The sequence below is a fragment of the Heterocephalus glaber genome, unplaced genomic scaffold, assembly GCF_053883595.1.
Source record: "Heterocephalus glaber isolate CG9 unplaced genomic scaffold, H.glaber_assembly_v1.0 deba00001724, whole genome shotgun sequence".
Classification (NCBI taxonomy): domain Eukaryota; kingdom Metazoa; phylum Chordata; class Mammalia; order Rodentia; family Bathyergidae; genus Heterocephalus; species Heterocephalus glaber.
Window position 1 is genome coordinate 9367909 of NW_028258435.1, and position 26586 is coordinate 9394494.

At 49.8% G+C, this 26586-nt stretch overlaps 1 long non-coding RNA gene across 1 annotated transcript; it reads right to left on the reverse strand.

The window, feature by feature from the left end:
- Nucleotides 1-248: 248 nt before the first annotated feature.
- On the reverse strand, nt 249-21335 carry LOC110346387 (uncharacterized). The gene is made up of 3 exons (XR_002390405.2): nt 20796-21335; nt 1465-1615; nt 249-1138 (listed from the first exon to the last, which is right to left on the reverse strand). It is a non-coding gene; the product is annotated as an uncharacterized LOC110346387 (long non-coding RNA).
- Between the last annotated feature and the right edge of the window lie 5251 nt (nt 21336-26586).

The window sequence follows — 26586 nt, forward strand, 5'->3', positions numbered from 1 at the left end:
GGCCTAAAGTCAGTCTCGGATCAGCTGTCCCACACGTCAGGCTCTCAGGGTTGCTCTGCTCCCTGGAATCTGAGAGTCCCCTTGAGCCGGGTGTGGGGGTGCGTGCCTGTGATCCCAGCTCTTAGGAGGCTGAAGCAGGAGGATTGCTGCAAGTTCGAGGCCAGCCTGGGCTACAAAATGAGTTCAAGGCCAGTCTGAACTGCATAGTGAGATGCTATCTCAAAGTAAAAACAAAAAAAAAGTTAATAAATAAATAAGATTTCAGAGGGTAATACAGGCCAGTCAGCCAGTTGCTGGGATTCATGTGCACGCCCTCAGGGCATCCAGCACACATCTGTCCAGCTGACCTTTAAGTACATGTGTCACATACAGAATACCTACAGACATACATGGCCTTTTATTTAAACATATCTTTTTCTAAAATACCATCGGGCTGTGCTAAAGAGAAACTATAATGATTATTATTGATCTACAAGAACAACAGAAAGGTTATAAGGGCCAAGATCAAGTTTTCTTTCTCCTTTAGACATTTTATTCACTTTTATTATATTATTATTTTTATTATCAGACATCATATATTGAGCTCTTCTATTTACTGGGCCCATTTCTTTTGCTGTTTTTTTTTGGTCCCGGGGATCGAACTCTGGTCCTTGCGCTTGCGCAGCAGGCGGCGAAACCACTGAGCTAAATCCCCGGCCCAAGTAGGCTCATTTTTAACATATTTGTGCCCACATGCACTGCTTTCTGGCTGCTTTGGACCTTTATAAATCAGCAGCCAATGTACGAGTTCAGGTATTTATGGGAGAGTAGCACTCACGGTCCTAAAATGTGAGGAAGTATGTGCATATCATGCCCTGCCTGGTGCCCCGACAGCCCTGTGACCACCACACTTCGCCAGAGAGGCGCCAGGTACCGAAGCTGCTGGTCAGATCCGAGGGTGAGCGGAGGTGACCGAGAAGTCAGGGGCCAGCAGCATAGCAGACAGGGCTGGAGACAGGGCACGCCCGAGCCACTCAGCCGCCTCGTCTTCTTGAAAACCAGACACACGTGGAGCTCGGCGTGAATCCCCGTTAGCTATGATGAAGAAAACTGAGAAGGTTGGAGCTCCTGAATAACCGAAGTATTTTCTTGAATATTTCTAAAAGTAGAAAGAAAATTAATTGGCCTTTAAAAATAGAAAGGAGAGAAAGAGGAGAGGAAAGAAAGGAAAGGAAGAAGGAAAAAAGAAACAGAAAAAAAGGAAAGATAGAAGGCAAGAAAAAGAAGAAAGGGGAAGAGGAAAAAGAAAGAAGGAAAGGAAGGAGAAAAAGAAAAAAGAAAGAAGAAAGCAAAGCACCTGCACCTCCATTTCCTCCCCGCGTCTGGCGCTGAGCTCCCAGCCCCGCTCTTTCTCTTTCCCTCCCTCTCTCTCCCCCTCTCTCTCCGCACCGCGTGCTCCGTGTGCTTCCCACATCCTGCCCACACCTTTTATCTGCATCTCCTCAGGCCTGGCAGTGAGATGTCAGCAGCTCCTCTCCAAGGCGTCGCCTCTTTTGCACCGGGCTCCCCGGGATCCTCGTGGTCGCCTGCATCCCCCACAACTGTGTCCAGGCACAAGCGGAAGGGCGGCTGCGTCCTAGTGCAAGGGACAGATGATAAACGAGGAGCTGAACATGAAGAGATTTTCAGGCGGTGGTGTGAGCCCCAGGTAATGTCACACCCAGAGTCATCTTTCATGGGTCATCTAGAGCCACCGTGGTGAGAGCGGCTGGAGAATTCCAGGCAGAGCTGAGGACCAAACACTTCAAGGCAAAAACAAGCCTGGCATGTTCAAAAAACCGATAGCAGTAAAAAATAGCTGAAGAACAACAGCAAAACATCCAAAATGAAGAGGAAGGAGGAAGAAGCAGTAACCCAGATCACATACGGCTTAATGTGTCAGAGTAGGGAGGAAGAAACTTACAGCACGCCGTGGAAAGATTTTAAGCACTGTGGTGATCAAGTGTGACTTGCCTTTTAGGAAGTCTGACCGATGCTCTTAAGAAATGCATAACTCCCAAATTCTACCATGCACGGTGCTGCCACTCGGGACACACAGTTAAGAGGAGAGGCAGTCAGGTCCACTATTAAAAATCCATTTTTAATGGAGTTTTGATTCTAACAACAACAAAAAAAAATAGCTCTAGGCTCATACTCAGCTTGGCATATATTAAAAATCTGTTTGGAAGCAAAATGTTTTTAAAGTACCTTGGTTTTAATTAGTTTAGCATTTTAATTTTAAGGAAGGATGAGAAGCCTTATTAGGAAGCATTTTCCATTTGGGTGTTTAAATCTACACCATAATGTTACATTAAAATAGTTTCTGGTGTGTTAATTAATAATTATCTTAGGAATACTGCAAATGTGAAAGGCCACTGTGATTCACCAGCCACATCTGAGCTCATTCCTTCTTAAAATTCTATTAATCCCTGCTACAAATGACAGGATCATTTAATTTCTTAAATGAGACATTTTTATTGCACATCGGGCCTTTCATCTAAGTGAATTTATGGGACATGACAGGCCTTAAAACTCCTTGTTGTTTTTCATAATGCATTTGGTCAAATATTTTGCTTACTTCTAATTTGACCCGTTTAGTATCCAGATAAACCCAGTTTGCCTTCTCCCAAGTGCCTGAAGAGTACAAACTCCCCAGGGAGCTCGAGGTGGAAAAAGGGGAAGAACTGGGTATGGAGTCCGGGGGGCCTGGGGAGCTCTGAAACTTTGTCGGTTGTAACCAAAGCAACCTTGGGGATGTACTTTCACATAGAAATGGCTCTTCCTGGGAAGGAAGTGGTAGATGTCAGCACTGCAGAGGGCAAATCTGAAATAGTAAAAGGAGAGAAATGATGTCCTTATGGCAATTCGGAGTCTATTAGGGGCTTAGATTAGGGTTAAAGAAAATCAGCATCGTCCAAGGGGGGCTGGCCCCATGCAGTACTTCCTTTCCACCTTCGCCAACACTGCTGCAAAGATGATAAATATTTAAAACATTGTCCCTGCAGTCTGTTCATTTCTCAGACTTCGTCATCACAGGCGGCGTCTTCTTGTGTTGTCTCTTGGGTTTGCTAAAAGCTCGACAGAAGCAGCACCCGCCATGGAGGGAGGCAGACTGCCATCTAGGGCTTTGATCCATGTCCTCCTTCATCCCCGCTCAACCCACTGGGCAGTTCTGGTGATAACACAGATCATCAGGGGAAACTGAGGCTCATGGAGAGGAGGGATCACACTGGATCCAATGGATCTTTCCACCAGGTGCCATGCAGGGTTGAGGTCATTGTGATCCAAAGGGAACAGTGGCCTGGAGCCACCCTGGGCTGCTTGAAGGGCAGAGAATTGCAGGGCTGACTGGAGTCACATGGAACCAGGTCCCCTCCAGACCCTCAGCCGAAGCCAGCAGCAGATCCTGAGAGAACTGGATCCTCTGCCTGCCTGGTCCCTTGGATCCTGGAGCTGCTGCAGAGAAGTCTTGGCAGCACCATGGGAACAACAGCCTCAGATGTCTTTAGATAGCAGAAAACACACAGCTACTTTGGCCACATCAACTTTTAAATTAAAGTGCTTGATTTGTTGTAGCTCAGAACCTTTGCTTTGACTGAGTAACAGTTGGTAATTCTCAAACGTCTTTCAAATGTGTCCTGCAACATAAAAATAATTCTAAGGAATATCTCTCAATCTTCACCTTTATGGGTCTACCCTTTTTATTACATTTACTTTTTAAAAATAATTCAGAAGAGCTCATTTATGAGATAGCAGCTGCTGTTGATTCATTTGCTAACTAATGATTCGGTAAAATCAGCACATGATATCCAGTGCTAACCATTTTGTAATGATAAGAGCCCTCCTTGTCATAGACCTTATAAATTGCAATTCCAGAATTTGACTCATCATTACTTGCCGAATAGACCCTTGGTATAACTGAGTCAGCCTCACCCATTACATCCCAGCACCTGGGACTCTCCTGGCTTCCTCTTCCTCCATGGATCCCACGACCAGTCAGGGGCCAGCACCTGCGGCCCTGTCCTGACTTGCACCCAAATTGCCCCCCTCCTCCTTGGCCCAGTGCAGTTCAGTCTTTCCTCCGGTCGTCTTAGCTCCTCGAGGGCAGTGAGCTTTGTCCATGAATGGGTCTCTGTGATAGGTGGATTGCACATATCCGCCCAAAATCGCGTGCTGAAGGCCTAAATGGCAGCTGATGGGCTTGTGGGACAGGACTGGATCATGAGTGGATTCATTCACTGATGAGGTGATGATTTGATGGCATTGTTGGACATTGTTGGGCAGGGATGGAAACAGGAAGTGAGGCCTGGTTGAAGGAAATGGATCACGGGGACATGACCCTGACTCTCCCTACTTCCTGGCTGCTATTCAGTGAGCAGTCTTATCCCACCACACCCTGTGCCACAATGTTTCTGCTTCCCCTCTGGCTCATAGCAATAGAACCAGCTGACCATGGACTGAAACTTCAGAAACCATGAGCCAAAATCAACTTTTTCTCCTGCCAGTAGTTTTTCTCAGGTATTTGCCTGCACATTGAGAAGCTGACAGGCACAGTCCCTTGAGACATAGGAGGGACTTTGTATCAGGGATTAAACAAAGGATCTGGGACCATGGGCTCAGTCTAGATTGTTACCCAGGGTTTGTGTAAGCAGGAGTAAGCAGAGCTGCAGTCAGAGAGGGAAAGGCTGGTTCGACCGCAGAGGCTGGATTGATGCGTTGTGAAGACAGATTGAAGGACCCAGAGCTGAGGGCCATAAAAGGCCTCTAGACCCTAAAAATGCACGGAGACCTTTTCTCAAGCCTCCAGAAGAGACAGAATTTTGACTTCCATCCTCTGACCTGCAATAGAATGAATATGTGTTGTGGAAGCCACAGAGCTGGGGCACTTGTCACGGCAGCAACAGGAAACTCAGAGTGCTCTTCAACAGCCCCGTGAGACAGGAAGGTGCTCGTGAGGTCCCTGAGTTCAAACTCTTCCTAGAAGATTTTGTTCAATATGGGCATAAAACTCGCACTTGGAAAGCAGCCTCGGGCGGCCGGGCCCTCTGTCTCGGCCTCTGGACCCCTGCAGAGTTCCCTACAGCCACCCTGCCGCCCCCTCAGTCTGTCTCGCCTGCAGCCAAGTGCCCAGGTTGTGGGGGTCCAAGGAGGTGGCAAGGGCGCCCCATCAGCGCAGCCAGCAGCACTGTGAGAGGGGTTGATGGGGCTGGAAAGATAAGTCGGTGCCCATTAGGGAAATGTCGGTAAAGACAACAGTAACCGCAGCAGTGGCAGAGAATTCGCCCTGTCGACAACGCTTTTATCCCAAGTGCAGACCAGCATGGTGCTCACTTAGGCTTCACCAGGGTGGGGCGGGGTAACGGGGCTGCAGGGCTAGGGGGCTCACCAGGACCGCAGAGGCACCGAGTGGGGGGAGTCTGAGACCACATCCTCCGAAGCACCACCGGTCAAAAGCAGTGGCAGCAAAGAGAGCAGAAGACCCCAACGTGGAGAAGACGGCACCCTACGTGACCCAGAAGTGTTTAACCACGGGGAAAACGAAGGTGGTAGGTCGTCATTCTAACCCTTTACTGTCTACATTAAGCTCATGAAATCTCCCAGATAACAGATTTCATTTATTCATTTATTCACTTAGTTATTTAATTATTTGGCAGTTTTTTTCAGACGGTCTCGCTAAGTAGCAGAGGCAGGCTATGATCTGTGTGAGTCAAACCCATGGTGATCCTCCTGCCTCAGCCTCCAGGGTGCACGGCTTACAGGTGTGCACCACCACGTGCAGAAGTTTCCCGTTTTTGTAGAAACCAAGCTTTGGCATGTTTATATTTCAAAGACCAAGTTCGCCATGGAAGTAGCCTCAGACACATGCCCGGCTGCTTCTCCTCAGTCACTCCAGCTTCTCATCCCCTCTGACCTGGGAGAGGCTAACATGCGGGGGGGGGGGATAACCGGGGCAGCCACCAGTGAGAAATGTGAGTGCTCCCCGGGAACCTGGCCACTTAGGGAGATGGCTGCAGAGGGTTCGCTCCTCCCGAGGGCCTGTCCGCTGGGGCTGCAGTCCTGAGCTCGGGGGGTGCTTCCTGACCTGCAAAGCTTCCCCTCCGCCTGTGCCAGGGACTCCCTGACCATTGATTCGGGCCAGGACCACCCGGGTGAGGCCAGAGCAGGTGACCATGACCCCTTGGTGTGGACGTAACACGCCGGTGGGCAGCGATTTGGAGGAACACACTGACCCGTCACCCCAGGCGAGGGATTCGTGACCCAAGGCTGTGAAGTCACAGTGCATGCGCAGGATTACCCGTGGGCTCGGGAGTCACGTGCAGTGACCTCCAGCCTGGAAGCTCCACCCTCCGTGCGCCCTCCGCCGGGCTCCGCCTTCCCGAGTACCTGGACTTTCTGTCTGTGACAAGGACGCCAGGGGAAGCACGTGGTGCCCGCTTCCGGTGGTCATCCAGGATGTGTGGGCGGAAATGCAGCACCGATGTGGCAGCCTGCGGTGCGCCCCTTCCCGCACCTCCTACACTGTGACACTGCAATCGGATGTCAGCCGAGCCCCAGGCCCGCCATTCCCCTTTGAGGTGTCTTCCCGGAGTCAAGACCTCATATCATGGTGATCCATGCACACTCATGCTTATAGCAGCACGACATCACAATAGCTAAATCTTGGAAGCAGCCTACATGTCCATCAGTAGATGAATGGATGAAGAAAGTGTGGTGTTTACACACCATGGAGCACTACTCTGCCATAAGAAGGATAAAGGTGAGTCATTTATAGGAAAATGAATGCACCTGGAGACCGTATGCTAAGTGAAATGAATCAAACATACAAGCTTAAATATTGCACGGTTTCTCTTATATAAAAAACCCAAAATATAAATAACTAAAGAGCAAACCAACAGATAGATCGTAGGAAATCGGGAGCAGATCTTTTGCAAGTGGGAAGGGCACCGAGAGATGGGGGGAGGGATGGGAGAGGAGAATAAGACAAAAAAAAAGAGTGAAGGTGTGTTACGCGTGCGCACCAAGCCCACACGAGGAATGCCGTCATTGTGCACTGTGAACGTAAACTCATACAGATGAAATCTTTAGGAACAGACGCTCTGGCCCTGCCTGACCGCGCAGACAGAGGAAGGGGAGGCCCGTTGACTCTCTCGAACCGCCCAGGTGCAGGGAAGGTGCGGTCCACCCAGACCCCCGCCCCCCGCCTCTCTGGGCTGTGCCCCTGGTGTGCACATCCTCCTCACCTCTCGAAGCCCCCCCCCGCCCCGCCCAGCCCTGCTCAAAGGGCGGCGTGGGAAGGACCGGTGGAAGGCGTCCTGCCGCGATTTCTAGCGCTCACTTGCGAGCACTGGCGCGCTTGACATGGTTTATCTCAACCACAGGCCTGACTGCGCCAGAGCAGCCTGAGCTCATCTTACTACAAATGAAGTAGGGATGCCCACGGATGGGGCACAGCAGTGGCAGCGAAAATATGTCACCATGAGCCAGGCATGATGGACACACCTGTAACCCCAGCACTCAGGAGGCTGAGGCAGGAGGATCACCAGAAGTTGGAGGCCAGCCTGGGCTGCATAGTGACTTCAAAGCCAGCCTACGGCCATCGTGAGAGAAAGGGAGGGGTATCAAAATGGAGACAGATGGGAGGACAGGGAGGGGAAAAGGAAGTCAAAAAGATGAAGATGCAATAAGGTATATGTACCACGCCCCCAAGAGAAGTGCAATTATTATGTATCACAAACTTATACTAATAGAAAATACGTCATCAGGGACACTAGCACAGAGCTGACAGTGCAGACATGAATCAGACCGACATCCTAGACACACATTACACAGTTTGGAAGCTGTTGTATAAAATCAGATAGGGAAGGTTACATATTACACGGTTTCTGTGATATGAGAAACCCAAAATGTTAGTCAAGAGCAAAATAAAAGACAGGAAAGATCTTCTTCAAATGGGAAGGGAATGAAGAAATGGAGCAGGGAGGGAAGGGATGGAGGGAAAAAACGGAAACAGCGTTTGCACATGGGAAAGGGGCCGTCAGAAGGAGTAGGGAGGAGAGAAGACAAGGCAGGAATTAAGGTGAGTAAGTTCTGTGCGTGCACCAACTCCCCTGACAAACGCGCTCATTAGCACTGCAAACATGGGCGAATTTAACAAACTTTCCAATGATCGTGCTGCGCAGGGAAACTGAAGAAACTGAGTCACAGAGTGGGACAGAATACAGGCACAGGGGAAATCACAGAAACAGCGGACTCCATGTGTCTGTGTCCATGTCTCCAGGTTTCTATGAGTGTTCCTTCACCTTTTCCCTCTCTGCTGCCTAATAGGCAACAAATACTGTTACACTTGCAGTAAGATTCAACCCTTCGTCCACACACGGTTCAGTTTCACGCTGTGAGTCTAAACTGCAAGATTTCAGGGAATTCTATACAAGGGCCTAGGCCACCAATGCAAATAAGCCCCCTTGCAATAGCCAAAAATTGCTTTGTGTAGTAAAGTGTGACTCAAATAAGCTTCAAATGTTGCAATTGCATAATTTACAACAGGCATTTTCTACCAGCACCACGTCTATAGCTGACACCCCAGCAAAATTCCTAAAGCCTCGTTTCCATTGGGAAACGATGTTTTTTCTTTTCCCAATACCCTTTAAATGAGAAAAGGCATCTGAATCAATGATTTGACACTGGAGACCTGGTATTGATCTACAAAATGCATTTCAGGAAGGGGACAGATGGAGTGGGAGAGGAAAGACAATGTGAATTGAATCGCAGGCTGCAACTGCCCAAAGGGTATCTTGGTCTTTCCAGAAAGAGAACTCGTGGGTCACTTCCAGATCCTCACTGCTTCCCCTGCCAGTTCTGCTTAGCAACCAGAGCTGTGGGGCCATAGGACCTTGTGTACCTCCTAGGCGAAGCCAGCAATTACGGAAATGGACACAAAGGTGTTGCTTGAGCAAGTGACATCACAGGATCAGCTGTAGAGCACATTTCCAGGACACTCAGCAGAGCCCACAGGTGACACAGCCAGCTCACACAGGAAGCGGAGCCCTTCCTGGCCCTGCTGGCCCCCAGATGGAGTGACCGAGTGACCAAAGAGCTGCAGAAGCAAGCAAAACACCTTCACAGCGGCCCCCGGGGGGGAGGAGAGGTGTGTCCCCGTTGGTGTCACCGTGATGGCTTCCAGTGGTCAGGGGCACAGCCCTTTGAGAGTCGAGGCACTTGCCATAGTGACCTCAGGGCAGCCTTGGCTTTCAGAGCTACTTTCTGTCCTCTGTCGTGTGCATGGCATGTGTCCTGCCTGAAAATCTCCTCTGGCTTTGGGGCCACACACCAGCAAACCAACTCCTGCTGGAGGAGACAGAGATGAATGAGTGCCGTGGAATGGGAGGAGCAGGTGCCTGGAGGGGCTGTGGCCTGGTCCCACCCACCCCAGAGGCTGTGCCCTGCAATTCCTCACCAAGCCCCTTGAGCCTTGTCTCCATATTAAAAAGAGTGATTTTTTTTTTTTTAATCTTCAGTGTCTGTGTCAGGCCTGGCCTTCCTGCTTAGAATTATAAGCAGCGAGTGAGGATAAGACACAGTGTTCTCCCTGAGAGATGGCTCCCAAGGCATCCGTCACGGGAACTTCCCCAAGCTCTGGTCTTTCTAGCTCTGAGGCACCGCCACCAGCCCCTGCTCTTCTGTCTCCCTCAGTCCCGGGCAGGGAGAGGACAAGCATCGGGGATCCCGATTTTCTATCAACAAGGGACACATCAGAATGCAACAAAGCACATGCCGGACAAAGAAACAGACCCGAGGATCAGTGGGATAGATTAGAAGATGCAGAAACAACTCCAGACATACTCAGCCACCTCATCTTTGACAAAGGAGCCAACCACCCTCACTGGAGGAAAGATAGCCTCTTTAATAAATGGTGCTGGAAAAATTAGATTTCAACCTGCCAAAGGTTGAAACTAGACCCATATCTATCACCACGCACTAAACTAAGATCGAAGTGGATTGAAGATCTAAATATTAAAACAGAAACACTAAACTTGGTGGAAGATAAGTTAGACAGAACTCTTGAAGACATTGGCATAGAAAAAGACTTTATGAACAAAACCTCAGGAGCATGGGAATTAGCACAGAGAATCAACAACTGGGATCTCATCTTATTAAAAAGCTTCTGCACTGCAAGAGAAACCACCAACAGAGCTAAGAGACAACCTACAATGTAGGAAAAAATTTTAGTAGCTATACCTCAGGCAAAGGACTACTATCTAGAATATATAAAGAATTGAAAAAATTAGACCCCCCCAAATTTAAAGACCCAGTTCAAAAATGGACATCTGAAATGAACAGACATTTCTCAGACAAAGAAGTAAAAGAACAAATAAATATATGAAAAAATGTTCAACATCACTGGTCACTCGAGAGATGCAGATGAAAACAACACTGAGATTCCACCTCACTCCAGAAAGAATGGCTGTTATAAAGAAATCATCCAATAACAAATGTTGGTGGGGTTGTGGGGAGAAAGGAACCTTTCTCCACTGCTGGTGGGAGTGCAGACTGGTGCAACCACTGTGGAAGTCAGTATGGAGATACCTCAGAGAACTAGGACTAGAGGTCCCATTTGACCCAGCTATTTCCCTGCTGGGTATCTTCCCAAAAGAATTAAAAGAATCATACCACAGTGATATATGTGCACCCATGGTTATAGCGGCACGGTTTGTAATAGCTAAAGCTTGGAAACAGCCCAAGTGCCCATCAACTGGAAACTGGATAAAGAAGATGTGGTTTTTTTATAAAATGGAGTACTACTCAGCCATAAAGAATGAAAAACTAGAGTCATTTATAGCTAAATGGATGCATATTGAGGCCATACTCTTAAGTGAAATAAATAGGACACACATCTGTAAATACTGAATAGTTTCTCTGGTGTGAGAAACTGAAATTGTAAATAAGGATTGAAATGATTAAAATGAATGACAATTTGAAATAGGAAGAAAAGGTCCAAAGGGGTAGGGGAAGTGGGAGGTAAAGGGGAAAGGAAAGAAGGGAAAGGAAAAATTATGAGGAAAGGAAAAAATGGAAACAAAGTCTATGTAAATAGGGAAGGGTGGAGGGGGTGAAGGGAGCACAGGTAATGGGGAAAAAATAAGAACCAAGTTAAATCATGTACAGGTACAAACACCCAATGATAAATGTAAATGTATTGTATACCTAAAATCTACCAATAAAATAATTTAAGAAAAAAAAAAAAAAAAGCACATGCCAGATGCCCCAAAGACCTACAGATAAGGATTTCCAGCTGCAGGTCCACTGCCAGACCCAAGAAATTTCCACTGTGGAGCATGGGGGATCTGCAAACAAACACTTTCCCCATCAAACTTACTTACTTTCTTTCTTTCTTTCTTTCTTTCTTTCTTTCTTTCTTTCTTTCTTTCTATATTCACTTGCCAGGTTCCCACTGTGGGGGCCTGTGCTGAGAGATACTAAACTTCTAAAAACATCCTTCGAGCCTGTCTCACACAGCCCAGGGCTGTTGTGGCAAAACACTTTAAACTGAGTTTAAACAAAACACTTTTTTCAGCAGTGAGGACTGAACCCAGGCCCTTTGCATGAGCCACATCTCTGGGCCTTTTCTAAGTTTTTATTTTGAGTCAGGGTCTTACAAAAATGCTGCATTGCCCAGGCTGGGCTCAAACGTGCAATCCTCCTACTGAAGTCTCTCAGTTAGATGATGGGATGTTAGATGATGGGAATTTGTTTGTCAGGATTCTGGAGGCTGGGAAGCCCAGGATCAAGACACCAGCAGATCCAGTGTCTGCAGAGAGACGCTCTTAACAGTACCCAGCATGTTGCAGAAGGCAACAGCACAGAAAGGACTGCATGGCTCCCAGAGCCTTCTAGGGCTGTGGCTTTGACTTAATGTCTTTCCAAAGGCCCCACCTCTTAATACTTTCACTTTGGGGATAAAATTTTCACGTGAATTTTGGAGACATACAAACACAAGTGTAAAACCATAGCACTCTCTTCCCCCAACAGAGAAGTTGCCGAAACGTTCTTTAGAAGCAGTCAAACCGTGTGACGTTCCTATTCCAGGCTCCATAAAATTCTGGACTCGCAGGATTTTTAATAAGGAACAGAGAGCTCCGAGTCCTCAGGAGCCGCCTGGAGAGAGCAACACAGTTTCACGGGTCACACAGCGCTCAGCTGCTCAGGGCCCCCAGGGACCCAGCCACTAAGTACACAAGATGTTCATGCACCACAATTAGCATTGAATGAGCATATGGCAGGAAAAATCTGCTTGCACGGGGAAAAGAATGAGAATGAGTATCACAGGGAAAAACAGCACAAATCAGCCGGTGGGTCTACGGGCAGAGGGACCACAGGTGGGAAGACAGGGGCAGAGCCGGGTGTGGCGGGAATGTGCCTAATGAAGCCATGTGCAAGGGGCTCCGGCGCGAGAGGCTTCTGCCTGCAATTTACACCTGTCCAGGTCCCTGGTCATCCTCGTGTTTCTCACAACGATGCAGCAGACGATGCTGCTTCAGTTCTTTTCATTAAAAGGATTAAATCCTTTTAAATAGGATTAAAAGACACCAGCCAGTTTAATTTTTCACCTTAACTTTTATCCCCACGGGTCCGGCTTCAAAGAGGATTTCCTCGGCTGCCCCCAGCCCGGGCTGCACGTGGTCAGAGAAGCAGGCAGCTCATGGCCACCCCTCAGTAAGAAGGCAGAGCCGTGACGATCACAGCCCTCGTTTATTAAAATCAGGCTTACGGGCTTTACCAAAGCTGTCCTCCACTGCTTATGTCACTCTGTAGTGATAAACTGGCCAGAAGTGGGTTTCCAATTTCAGGCAAACCTGGGCCCCCCGTTGGGCCATCCAAGGGTGCCGTGGACTTGGACACCACACAGTCACCTGCCCCTTGCTAGCCAACCTAGCTGGACCAGTAGATCGTCTTTGGGTCCAGTTTCCTCACCCAGAGAAGACCTTCTCCTCTGCACCACGAGTTCTCTGCAGTCATCTCCCAGATTTGCATCACTAATCACAAGATCAGTGCATGTCTGTGAACAGACCCAGTGTCAATACCTGAAAAGCACAGTGTGGCTGCCCTGTCTGCTCCCTGTTAACCGCACTTTCCCACGTCCAGGACTCTGATCGAGAGCTGCCCAGCTGGACGGAGCCTCCCTACAGAGCTGGGGGAGATGGTGTGCTGTCATTTTAGGTGCACAGGTCACAAGCTGGTCACAGGCGCAGGCTAGAGTCTCCTTTCACAGTTCAGTCTGACATCTGAGCCTTTGCCTGGCTTCCAGAGGCAAAAGCCTTTGCTCTGGACCAAGGACCTCTTGATAAAAAGCAGGTGCAGAGGCAGGACGGGTGTCCCACCCTGAAGGGGCCAGGACACAGGACAATGCACCCACATAGCTCAATGGCGACACAGACTCATCTATTGTCACAGCTCTCCATCACACGCTAACTTCTCCCCTGTCCAGGGAACCCTGCTCTATGTCTCCTGAGTATTTCTGGTTTGTGGGTGAAGTTGGAATATGAATGCTCCAAAAAGCCTCCCCACCCCTTCAAGCAGCCTTTCCTCTAGGTTCTGCCTGCCTTCCTACCCAGATGCACAGTGACGCCCCTTGAGGACTTGTGGGTGCTTATCTGCATCTTTCAGGGGTCACAGGGGGACCCATGAGGGCAGAGATGATGTCTGAATCTGTTTCCTGGGTGCTGCACCTGAGTGTTGAGACTGAGTGACTCAGACCATCATCGGTTCTCCCCAAGTTCCAGGCACGGCCAGGCCTGCTCCTCCCCATGTAACCCGCAGCAGCGTCTTCCCTCTCACATGCCTCTCCATCCACATGTTCTCTTCTCAGGTCACCCATCACAGTGGACTGGAGTCCACCTTCAGCCTCACCTTGATTGCACCGTCTCTTCAGAGAGCCTGTCTCCAGCTGCAGTCCACCTCGAGGTCACAAGGGCTAGAACACCAGCTCGTAAACGGGGCGGGGGGGGGGGAACATGTCAAGCCACAACAGCATCGCTCTTTGCCTGAGTTCCCAGCTTTTAGCAAGCAGGTGCTCTAGGAAGAGAGAGTCAGAGGAGGAAAGCCACAAGGGAAGGGACAGAGAGCCCAGAGAAGGCCCGTCGGGGCTGTGAAACAGTGCAGAAACCATCCAGTCAGCTCGTCCCTATGACTGCGAAAAGGTGACTCCTACTATAATGCAGGAAAATAAGAGGAACAAGGTAACAACAGGATAGAGAGCAACAGATAAGAGGGAGAAGTAAGAAGGTAGGAAGAACATGAAAAATGATTTAAACACAGGAAAGTGAACAGACAGAAAGACTGGAAGTTCCTGGAACCGGAAGTCCACCTGAACTAAGGCTCCAGTAAATTGAAAGTTCCCGGGAATCAGATCACAGGGACCCCAAGTTCCCAGGACCCACCAGTACAGCATCTCTAAAAACCTTCACAGACACGGGGACATCAGATGCCCTATTGCTGTCACCACACCAGAAAGCACCAGTACAATAAAGGGTCAAGAGGCTATGGATGGGAAATTAATGGGCCAGCCTCTAATTCCAAATAACAGTCTTCTATGAGCATGGAAATGCATTTGAACGGACTCTCCAATTTTGTGCACTTGACTATATGTAATCCTGGCACAAATGCATTATGATAGCCATAATTTTGCTGCATTCAATTAAAAATAATACCCAGAAATATTCTCAAGTCACTTTGCCTAATTATTCAGAACTAATTCAATATTTAAAATGTGACGAAAATGATAGGAAAAAAATCAGCTTCTCCTCTGACTTTAAGAGGAACCATTTTACATCTTAACCATCATCATAAATAAGAAAATAAGTTTATAAACGGGACCAGATAAAAATGTCTTGATCTCTACATTTTCTTCCTAAAATTATTTTTGTGGTTAAGAAAATGTTATGTAGGAGCTGGATGTCATGGCGTATGCCTGTAATGCTGGCAGCACTCTGGGAGGCTGAGGCAGGAGGATCAGAAGCTCTAGCCCAGGCTGGGCATCTTAGCAACTTAGCAAGACCCTGACTCAAAAATAAAATTTAAAAAAATTAAAAATAGCTGGAGGTGTACCTCAATGTAAGGGCCCTCTGTTCAATCCCCAGGAGAGAGAGAGAGAGAGAGAGAGAGAGAGAGAGAGAGAGAGAAATATTCCTACATAAAGCCTCACTTTATTGCCCTCTGTAAAGGGCATTAGTTATTCCCGGAGACGTTTAGGCAATGGAGATGCAGCTGTTTCTAAGCCGCACTGTAACATGTGGTGCGGCTTCTTCGTAAACAATATCTTTTTAAATGGAACCCTCTTGTCCGCATAGAAAAAATAATTTAAAACTCAGCAGGAGCATATGCACCGAGCATTTGGGTGTTTCACGCGCTGACATGTGAATGCACTCCCTATTTTCTGCAAACACCAGCCCCAGTTTTCCCAGTGTGAGGGCACCAGGCACTGAAGAGGAGGTGGTGCGTGTAAATATCTCCCCCAGTTAGACTGGGCCGGAAGTTAGAGGGGGCAGTGGGGAGGGCTGGCCCAGGGCTGGGGTCCCCAGCTCCCTGGATGTCGCTGAAGCGCTCTCTGCTCACTGCCACGGGCAGACAGCGTGGGCTCGGTGGGGGCTCCTGCGCCCTGGGCTGCCTGAGCTGAGCGGCAGGCAGCTGCGACCCTCCCAGCATCTTCCCTCGACAGGGATGAATCAATCACCAGAAAGATGTCAGCATCTGCCCAAACCATTTTCTATTAGAATAAATGGCAGATGGCAGTGTTTTTATATTTAATCAGTTCCACCAAATGCAGTTTCAGCTCTTATGAAACGAAGCCATCTGCGACGAGTAGGTGGACGGATCCGCTGCAGGCCCACTGCGGAGCCTTCCTCGGCAAGGTGAGGCCGCGCAGGCTGACGCTCGTCAGCATCAGGCAGGGGGAGCCCAGGAGCCTCTAAAATAAAACCTCTTGTTTTGAATAAATACTCACGAAGGATCGTGCTAAATATTTATGGTGAACGTGCCCTCTGTATGAGGCTCGCGAATGAGGTTTGCGTTCCGTGCCTGGCGTGCCTTCCCGCCATTCGAAGCCGCTCCTTCTAAACCGACGGAGAATACTCTGGCCACACGCACAGAATGTGCCTGCGAGGCATCCTGACGAGCGTTATGTCATTACATGGACGTGAACTCTTTCACAGCAGGCTCTGACTGCCTCTCCCTCTCTCTCTCTCTCTCTCTCTCTCTCTCTCTCTCTCTCTCTCTCTATCTCTCACACACAGGCACAAAACACCAATATAAAAAATCATTAACTCATACACATTTGCATATTCCATCTGGGTGGGGTTGGACCAGATGTAAAAAATATAGAATATTTATTTCAAAATGCTGGCAGATGGAACCCCTACTTGTTCGGCCACTGAAAATAATCCATGATACTTTTCACACTTTATTCCTCTAGAATCCGACCCCGGGTGGGGTCACAGAGAGGGGGCAGTGGTCACCAGGGGCCTGGACGGCAGAGGAATAAGGGTGGTGGTCCTGGGGCTCCCCATCCCACTGAGAATCAGCAGACCCCAGGGTTCTGGAAGCCCCTGGGCAAGGCCTGAGGCAACCTGGAAGAGGCCCCTCCATTATTACTTTAGACTTGGCCCAGCCCCAGGGCTCAGAGCTCTTCCCCGGGCACTGCTGCTCTTCCACCCGCTTTCCTCTCCTCCCCTGCCTCAGGCACTGCCCATTTCTCCAGGGGGCTGGGGACACTTCCACCCCGCAGCCCTCCAGCATTCCCCGTGCCTACCCAGTTCCTCTGGCTCCCACTGGCCTGTGGAGAGTGTATTTGCCTGAACGTCTCGATTAGTTACCCTGTCTCCTCTACGCAGTTCAGTCCTATTTCTCTAATGTACTCTGTAGCCAGCATTTTCAATTTCTTACTGTTCCTCTAGGCCAGAGCTGGGAGGTCAGGGAGTGTCTGTTAAATGACTGAATGAGCCACTGAACAAACCACAGGCATTTGCTCCATTGAAATATCAAATCTGAACCCATGTTTATAGCAGCACAACTCATAATAGCTAAATCTTGGAAGCAGACTGTATGTCCATCAACAGAAAATGTGGTATTTATACACAATGGAGTGCTACTATGCCATAAAGAAGGATAAACTTGAGTCAAGTATAGGAAAATGGATGCATCTTGAGACCATAATGTTAAGTGAAGTAAATCAGACACACAAGCTTAAATACTGCCTGGTTTCTCTCCTGTGAGAAACCCAAAGTATAAATAAAGAGTGAAATAAAGGATGTATAATAGGAAGTAGGGAGGTAGATCTTTCCCAAATGGGAAGGGGATGAAGAGAAGGAAGAAGTGAAGACGGGAGGGAAAGGGGATGCAAAAAGGAATTAAGATGTGTTGTGTACATGCACCAACTTCATACAAAGAATTTCCATTATCTGGGCCTGGTGGTGCATGCCTATAATCCTAACACTCAGGAGGCTGAGGCAGGAGGATGAGCAGGAGTATGAGGCCAGCCTGGACTACCTAGTGAGTTCAAGCCCAGCCTGAATTATAGAGCGAGGCCTTGTCTCAAAAAACCAAAAACAAAAACAAAAAAGAACGCAAACATTATGTACTGCAAAAGTGTGCTAAGACAAATATACAAAAAGTATGAAGGCAGAAAATGTCAGGGTTAATTAATTTTTCTCACAAATTAACAGAAAAAAAAGAAAGATGGAAGGAAGGTAAGGAGGTGGTGGCAGCAAAATAGTGTTTAGTTGCCTAGATGTTGACTAAGGTTAAGACCGCTACAAAAGTAGCAGAATACAGTGTACTCCAAGATCTCTGAGCAAATACAGTGGAATTAATCAAGTGGCCTCGGCCAGTGATGGTCGGCTTGAGGACCCAGCAGACATCTCACACGTAGTGTGGTACAAAGGAACTCCATGTGGCCCTCGCCCCTCCGGCCATGGTGTGGCTTGGACCTGCACCCAGCAGCCTCTACCCTTCTATCTGCACCCCCACTTTCTCTCTCTTTCCAGCCTTCTGCACCCACAGCCAGTGCCACCACCACCCCCAAAACAAGACTCTGCCTGTGACTTCCAGACACCATTGGCTTGAAATCCAGGCCAAGAGGCTCCGGCTCACTGCGCTCCTCTCTCCCCTTCCTCCTTCACCTCGCTGGCCCGGGACTCACACTTGGGGCCCTCTTCTGACACATCCCCTGCATCCCATCGCTGAGTCCCAGCTTGGAAGCCGCCTCCTCCAAGGAGTCCAGGGCTCCCACACAGAGCTGCCCCATCGCCCACACTCCCCAGGCCCGGCCCTGGCCATGGCCTTTGTCCTCTGGTGGCCACATGAAGTGGCAGCATCCATCTGGTCATGTGAACCCCTGGAAAGGGCCCGCTGTGTCCTCGGGTCCCCAAGCATTCTGTGACCCCCGCTGGCCGGAGGCAAATGCTTCACAAGCATCACTGGCCCACGCCTGGCCACCATTATTTCCGCTCCCGGGATGAATGGCTGAAATACACACTCACGGAGGCTTCCAGGAAGCTCCCACTTCAGATCTGCAGCAGACACACTTTGCTCCTTTTCACCCCTGTGCGTGAGGACCCCCTGGGTCCCCGTGAAGTTTGCCAGAGCAGGGCCCTCCCTGTGCTCCTGAAGATCGTGCACCTTTAGACCTCACGCCCGCAGCCAGCGGCCTGGAGCACAAGCACCAGGAGGCTCCCAGGGCGGGAGGGGCCTTGACATCCGGGAAGGGGACAGGGCGCACTGCACTGCCGCGTGCAGGTGGAAAAGCACTGGGACAAGTGTGGCGAGATCCTGTCCTCCGCAAGTGTCCTCCGCAGCCCGGAATGAATTCTGCATTTGGGTCTGACCAGACAGGAAGTCCTCGGGGTCGAGACCTCTAAGCAGGATTGTTGTTTCCTGTCTATGGACATCGTGCAAACTCTCCATGTACAGTCTGTTACTATTGCTCAACAAACTGTGTCCTACCCCACTCATAAATGTCAATATAGATGTTCAGACATGAATTTTTTTAGAATATAGTATTAGAAAAGATGGGTTTAATAATCCCTAATTCGGTGGCAGTTACTTTACTGCCTCCGAGAAACAGATATGGCCTCCAGTGTCATTGAGTGTTTCTCTCTTTCTCCTGGCTGCCAGGAAGCTCACAGCTGAATGGGATGTGAATCACTCTTCTCTCCTCATTCTCCTGCTTTGCCACTTACTTCCAACTTTATTCCCTTGAGTTTCTACTTCTATTTCACCTAATGTAAGGAAAGAAGAAGGTTTCTTTGGGGGACAAATTAGTAACTAATGGATACAATGGCAAATCTGTTTCAACTTATCTTAAACCCCGGCTTGCATAGCCTGGCGGGGGACAGAATCGTGGGCTGGGGAAGTCGTTGCTGCTGGTCACCCACCCGCCAAGGACAGTCTGGATGCCCCCTGCCACTCAGCATCTCCCAGTCCCCTGTGCAGATGCTGAGGGTGCCCATGCCCTGCTCTAGAGTCACCCCAGGAAGATAAATGCCGTGTTCTTCACTGTGTCCCCTGCACCCGTCTCCTGCCCCTGCCAGCTCTGAATTCACAGTGGAGGAAAAACCTGCACTCCCACAGCAATCTCTTAAAACTACCCAAACAGAGAACTTGGTCCTTCTCCCAAGACCCTGGGGTTCTTTGTTTTTGTTTTTGGTTTTGTTTTGTTTTGGGGGACAGAGTCCTGCTGTGTAGCTCAGGCTGGCCTTGACTCACAGTGATCCTCCTGCCTCAGCTTCCTGGCCTAAGATGCTGCTTGTACCAAAACATTTGTTTCTGGTTTGTACCAAGTGAGATATTTCTGTTCCTCTAATAAATAAGAAATTAGGGGATGGGGATGTAGCTCAGTTTGCCTGGTATGCAGAAGTCCAGGGGTTCGATCTCCAGCACCTAGGAGAAAGAGGAGGAGAAGAGAAAGAGGAGGGGTTCAAGGAGGAAGATGTGGGAGAAGCAGAGCAGGAGGATGGGGAGAGAGGAGGAAGAGGAGGAAGCAGAAGAGGCGCTCCACATTCCATCAAACACTACTCCGAGTTTGCCTCGGCCTCTCTCTGGCTGAAAACTTCCAGCTGCTGTGCCAAAGGACCCAGAGCTCGAGGGAAGGTGGCTGGACAGAGGCACCGGCCAGGGTTCCCTCACACAAGGCCCCAAGGTCAGAGTCTGGCCAAAGCCCCACCTGATCACTTCTGCCGAGAAGGGAGCTGTTCACACCGGACCCTCCGTGCCCGCTACCCCGGGTCCCAGGGAGGCTCACTCTGCCACGACCCTGGTTCCCGCGGATCCGAGCCAGGATCCCAGCCCTGAGCCAAGATTTCCTTCTCTTTCCTGTCTCCCCAATTAGGAAAAGCACATCTCACCCGACACCCTGTCTGTTTGCTCCCAAGGAAGTTACTCCGAATCATCATACCTTCTCATCCACAAACGTGTGCGAGCCGCGCCCCATCGCATTAGTAGCGTAATGAATATCCTAATTACGGCTCTAACATGGAAGCTGCCACCAAACCTCACTCCCTGGGGAGGAGCGACGGCCAAGGATGCGATCTCCAACCTGGGCTGGGTACAGAAGGGACCACACTTGTGAGATCTTTGGAAACACAGGGGAAACTATTGCACAGCACGCACACACACACGCGCGGACTGTGCAGACACGCAGGCCGTGTCCCTCCCCATCCCACCGCTCAGGTGATAAGCCTTTTTAAGTCACGCTGCAGAAATGAGAGATTGGGTGAGGGAAGACTCACTGTGCTGGGCAGGAGCTGCTGGGAATCCTGATCTCTCTCCAACCTCGGCACTAGGTGCTTCTTGCTTGCCACACGTGCTCGAGGGGTGCAGAGGGGAAAACAAGAAATAACCCCATGCCTGCGTGATTTTGCCCACAGCGCTGGGGGATTAGTGGGATTACAGTTCCGCTCTCCCCGTCCTCCTGGGATGCGCACGCTCAGCAGAGGCAGGCGGCTCCACGCTGAGGAGCCAGAGCAAAGCGCAGCTCTTGTCTGCTCCAGAGGGCAGGCTCTGAGGTGCCGAGAAACTCCCCACTCTTCCCAGCCCACACCAGCGCAGTCAGGGAGCTGCGATTCTAACCCGGCTCCGGAGAGGCTGGTCTACACCCTGCATTCGCTTGTGGCACTCGGCACCGACTTGTTCCTTCTTGGCGCAAAGCGGGACAGAGGGCGAGATGACAGGGCCTCCCGTCAGGCAGGGGCGAAGCCCGTCCCAGGGACCGCTGGGAGGAGATTGAGGTCAGCAACCAACTGGGGCCCGGGGAAGTCACAGCCCCTGTTAGGGAAGGGAGAAAGGGACAGAAACCCGCGAGGTAGCTGGATTGGAAGGGGAAGAACAGGGACACTGAGCCCAGGCGGCGCCAGGCACTGAGTGGCCCCTCCCTCCCCTCCCTCCCCTCCCCTTCCCCTTCTTCCTGGGTGCCATGGGTTGCTAGCTTTCCTCCTTTCTTCTTCTTCCTGCTCTTCTTCATCATCTTCCTCTTTGCAGCACTGAAGCCTGCCCCAGGGTCCTTTACACTTGCGCTACATTTTCTTTTCTTTTTTTTTCTTTTGAGACCAGATCTCACTGAGTCACTAAGTTGCCCCGGCTGGGTATGAACTTTCCACCCTCCTGCCTCAGCTTCCCGGAGTTCCTCGATGGCAGGCACACACACCATACCTGGTGCTGATAATCTCTTTCGATGAACAAGATTTAACAAAATGCAGAGTGCATGAGACCCAGGGCAGCGTGCTGCAGGGAGGTGAGGGAGATGGGTGGGAAGAAGGGCCCTGGCTTCCTCCTGCTCCGGGGACATCCCGGCAGGCTGCAGCCATGGGCAGGGAGAGCCAAGCCCTCCCACCCCTGTGGGAGGCAGCAGGTATCAGACAGCCCTGGTCTGGTGCTTCCCAGGAAGGAGATCCAGAAGATCCAAAGCTCAGGGTCATCCTGGTGGTGCCCAGCCGGAAAGCCAGGCCTCTGATTTTCAAAGGAGAGTGAGATCCAAGGAAGGCGTGAGTCCTCAGGGCCCACCGGCGCACCTGGCCAGCAGCGGGCCAGCTCCTGGAGCGGACAGTGGCCCAGAATGGCCCGTGGCGCTGGCCACAGTGACTGGCTCAAGGGAGAGCCGGACCCCACGGGCCAACTGAGCTCAAAGCCTCATCCCCTGGATTCCTGGTGACTCCTTCCTGCCATGTGTGAGATGGAGTCAGAAACCCCGCATGCATGTCGGCCCCACTGTGAGGGAATGTGAGTCTGGGCACGGCCCTCGCTGGGACAAGGAAAGCCCCCAGGACTGCACGCACCTCGTTCTGCTTTCACAGCTGCCGATTCGGCCTGCAAGGACTCAATTGTGTGAGCCAGCACCTGCATCTCTGGCTGAGCTACCGAAAGAGCTTCCCGCCCCTTGTGATCAAAACAGCCCTGGGTTGAACTCTCTCGACTGTGGGGTGATCTGTGTGTCAAGAGCAATGTATCTTCTACATAGGGCTCCCTGGGGGACCCACCCCATGGGCACCCACAGAGGGGATGAACACCCTGTTGAGGCTTTGAGGGGGACTCACACCTCATCCAAGCAGCAGGGGCCACAGGGGCCCCAGGAGGCCCAGCAAATGAGCTGGCTCAGCTTTGGGATGTCACCGGGAGCAACTTCTGGGACACAAAGAGGATCGGGTGGTGCCGTCATAGCTGCCAGTCACCGAGGGCGCTGTGGGTGGCCCCCAGCTTCCCACGTGCATGCCTGGGCTCCAGTGCCATGCTGCAGGCCTGGGAAGGGAACAGCCACCTCCAGCTTCTCCTCCAAGGATGGTGGCATGAACAGGTTCGGTTGCCTTGCGGAGCTTGGGCATCAGGTCCCTGAGCTGTGTGGGGCCCAATGTGGGAGGAAGTGTGCGGCTCTGCTGGGCTCTTCCTCTCTGCCCAGGTGACAGTCACAGGGTGGGACAGAGTCTACAGCCTGGGTCACAGGGTGGGACAGAGTCTACAGCCTGCAGCCCTGCCTTACACCGCCCTCCCTGGGACATCCCGGCCCCTGGGGGAACAGAGTCGAGAAGCCAGCTGGAAGCACGTCCCTAAGTGCCAACAATCCACAGCGGAGATCCATCGGAAGAGGCAGTCATCTCTATTCACCCACATAACAACTTATCGTCATTATTGTTACAGCCAGGAACACTAGTGCACACCTGTAATCTCAGCTCTAAGGAAGCTGAGGCAGGAGGACCTCAAATGTGAGCCCAGCCTGGGCAACCTAATGACTTAGTGAGACCCTGTCTTAAAAGAAAAAGTAAAAAGAGCCTGAGATGTGGCTCATGCAGGGTCCTGGGTTCAATCCCTAGTACCACAAAAAATAACAAGAATAATAATCATACAAAGTTGTTGTCATATAAAGAGGCAATTAAAAAACCATCACACCCAAAGCTCTAGAAGAAAAGTGCAGGGGGAGTTTTTCAGTCAGCTAGCACAGTACACAGTGTGCTCCTCCACCAGCCCTCTGCCATGATGGTGGTGTTTGTCAGATGCTATATTTGGATCTAGACTGTCCCCCAAAAGCCCACCTTTTAAAGGGTTTACCCCCAGCCTGTGCTGCTATTTAGTGGAATTTTTAAGAGGTGGCACCTGAGCCACACATGGTGACTTGCACTTCTAATCCTATCCCTCTGGGAGGCTGAGGCAGGACGATCACAAGTCGGAGCCCAGCCTGGACAACTTAGTGACTTGGTGAAACCTTACCTCAAGGTAAAAAATACAAAAGGGCTGAGGGGCTGGAGGGCTGGGGATTTAGCTCAGTGGTTCCGCCGCCTGCCTCGCAAGTGCAAGGACCTGAGTTCAATCCCCAGTACCAAAAACAAAAACAAACCAAAAAAAGGGGGCTGGGAATGTAGCTCCATTCAAAGGCCCTGGGTTCCATCCACATTGCTGGGGAAAAGAGACCATTAAACACGAAATCGTGTGGAATCACAAAGTACCTGCACTCTGCTGTGCTGCTATTTTGAAATATCAAAAGTGAGTATTTACTTTTATGGAGAAAATTCTCTTGAAAGAACAGAGAGTTGAATCAGTGCAGGCACCCTCGGCATTTAGAAATCAGCAAGATGTGCTCTCTCTTTCTTCTCCTTTACAAAATAAATTTAATACTCATGCTGCTGCTAAGGGCGAGCCATTCAGAACTCCTTTTGGCTACTGGAATTCAATCAACAAACACGCAAAGTCACCTGCTGCTGCCTGCAAGGCCCGGCCACTCCTTCAGCTGTAATGAGCGGAAGTGTGAACATGGAGGAAAAATCTGCTGAGGCGGCAGCAACGTTCCTGGAGAAATTCCTCTGCCAGGCTTTTCAGGTAAGTAAATCATAGAAATCATCTTTCAGCCAAGGGTCGAGATTAACGCAATGAACCCAAACCAAACGGGTCATGGAGACATCAGAGAAGCTGATGCTAGGAAAATAAACAAGCGAACTTTAATTTACCAGAGAACAAGACCCTAAGAGGGTATCAGAGGAAGGATCTAACTTGGCTATGTGCGGAACACTCCATTCTCATGCAGCCCTGTACACAAGCTGCAGGTTCTTCTTAGCAGGTGACGCTGCTCCTGCAAAAGCTTAAGACGTGTGCTGACACCAAATATCTATGTGGCTTACTGATCATGTGAACCCCTCCCACCTCCTGCTCATGCTGTTTTTAAGTGCAATGGCATAATCATGGCAATCTAACCAAAGATCCTAACTTCACTAACTATAAAGTGCAATCAACAAATATGGTCAATGTTTAAAATTTTTTAAATGTGTTACAGTAAAAGACACACAGCCCTGAATCCCCTCAAAATCCTCCCCTCACTTCCAACACACTCATCCCATCGTCCTTGCCACTTTCTGCAGCAGCTCTGGAGTCCTCTTTCCTGAGGGTCTTTAGCTGCGCTGTCCTGGCTGCCTCGAGGTCCTGAATGGATTCAAAACGTGTCCCTTTCATGGTCATTGTGACTTTAGGGAAGAGACACAGGTCACACAGTCCCAGATCCTGTGACTAAGGTGGATGAGGACACAGTGTCGTGTTTTTATGAGCTGCCTTTCTGTTGGATGGCGCTCGGCAGCAGCAGTCACCGTATTCTGATCATATCTCATAAAGACACTGAAGAAAGAGGACTCCAGAGCTGCTGCAGGAAGTGGCAAGGGAGATGGGATGAGTGTGTTCAAAGTGAGGGGAATATTTTGAGGTGAATTCATGGCAATATGCCTTTTATTATAATAAAATTTTTAATTTAAACATTCACCATATTTTTTAATCACCGCTTAGTATACAGAGAAAATATTCCTGAAAATTTTATCATTAAAACTGTGACCTACTTAGTACCAGCTGCTAGAACAAAAGAGAGACAAGGGTAGATCTCAGTATTTGAATCATAGAAAGGGATATTATAACTTTTCATATTAAGTATATGTTTTAAAGGGTGAGCTAGCTTGAAGAGTTTAGTATGTGGCAACAATTTTCTTAGACATTGAAATTTCTGAACAGATTTTCGTATAAAATCTACCAAAACTGTACTTCAATAGAAAATAAAATATAACTACCTGGATGTAAAAATTCACAAATCACATCATTTCTTCCTATCAAAACATTTTGTTTGATAATCTAAGTTACAGCTAATTTGTAAGACATACAACATTTATATTTTTAAAACAAAATTCTTCAATTGCTAGGTAACGTGTCAAGAAAGAGTATAAAAATATTATATGTATTGCAGTGCAAAAATGCTTTCCAAAATTTGAACTTTTCTGTATTTAAAATACAGACATTTATGGGGCCCAGGATTTAGCTCAGTGGCACTGTGCCTGCCTTGCAAGCACAAGGTCCTGAGTTCAAATACCGGTACCAAAAAAAAAAACTGACATTTGAAAATATGCTGCACAAGCTGGATGCAGTGACACAGACCTGTGACCCTGTTACGGGAGGGAGGGTCCTGGGAAAGTTGTTTCCACATCCCAGAGAATTAAGCAGGACACCAGGAGGAGCCACACGAATGAGATTTATTAAAGGCAAAAGAAGCGGAAGCGGAAGTGGAAGCACGGTCCCCAGGGCAGGCACGGCCCGGAGAAGAGCGCGGCCCACAGGCAGCACTGAGGTCCTGGGGTGGCAGAGTCTGTAGCTGGGGCACACAGGAGTCCGGCTCACAGGTCAGGAAGGGGGCGCTTTGCCCGCACAAGGCTTTCAGAGGACGGGTCTTGGGGCCCAAAGCCCACATGGCACCCAAACCACAGTGCAATTCGCTGGACACAGGCCAGAGTGGTGACTTCCAGCTTGGCACCTGCGTGGGCATCCTGGGGGGACAGGGTGACCTTTAGCTGTTGGTTCTCTGATATCCTGGCATCACCATTCTTCCCCTGCTGGTTTCTTGATCCCAGCCAAAGTGCATCCTGCTGTTTACTTGTCCTTGCTCTACCTCCTGCCTCAATCCCAGCACTCTAGGAGGCTGAGGCAGGAGGATCACAACTCTGAACCCAGCCTGGGGTACTTAGTGACTTAAAGAGACCCTGTCTCAAACTACCCCACAACTATCCAGGAAGC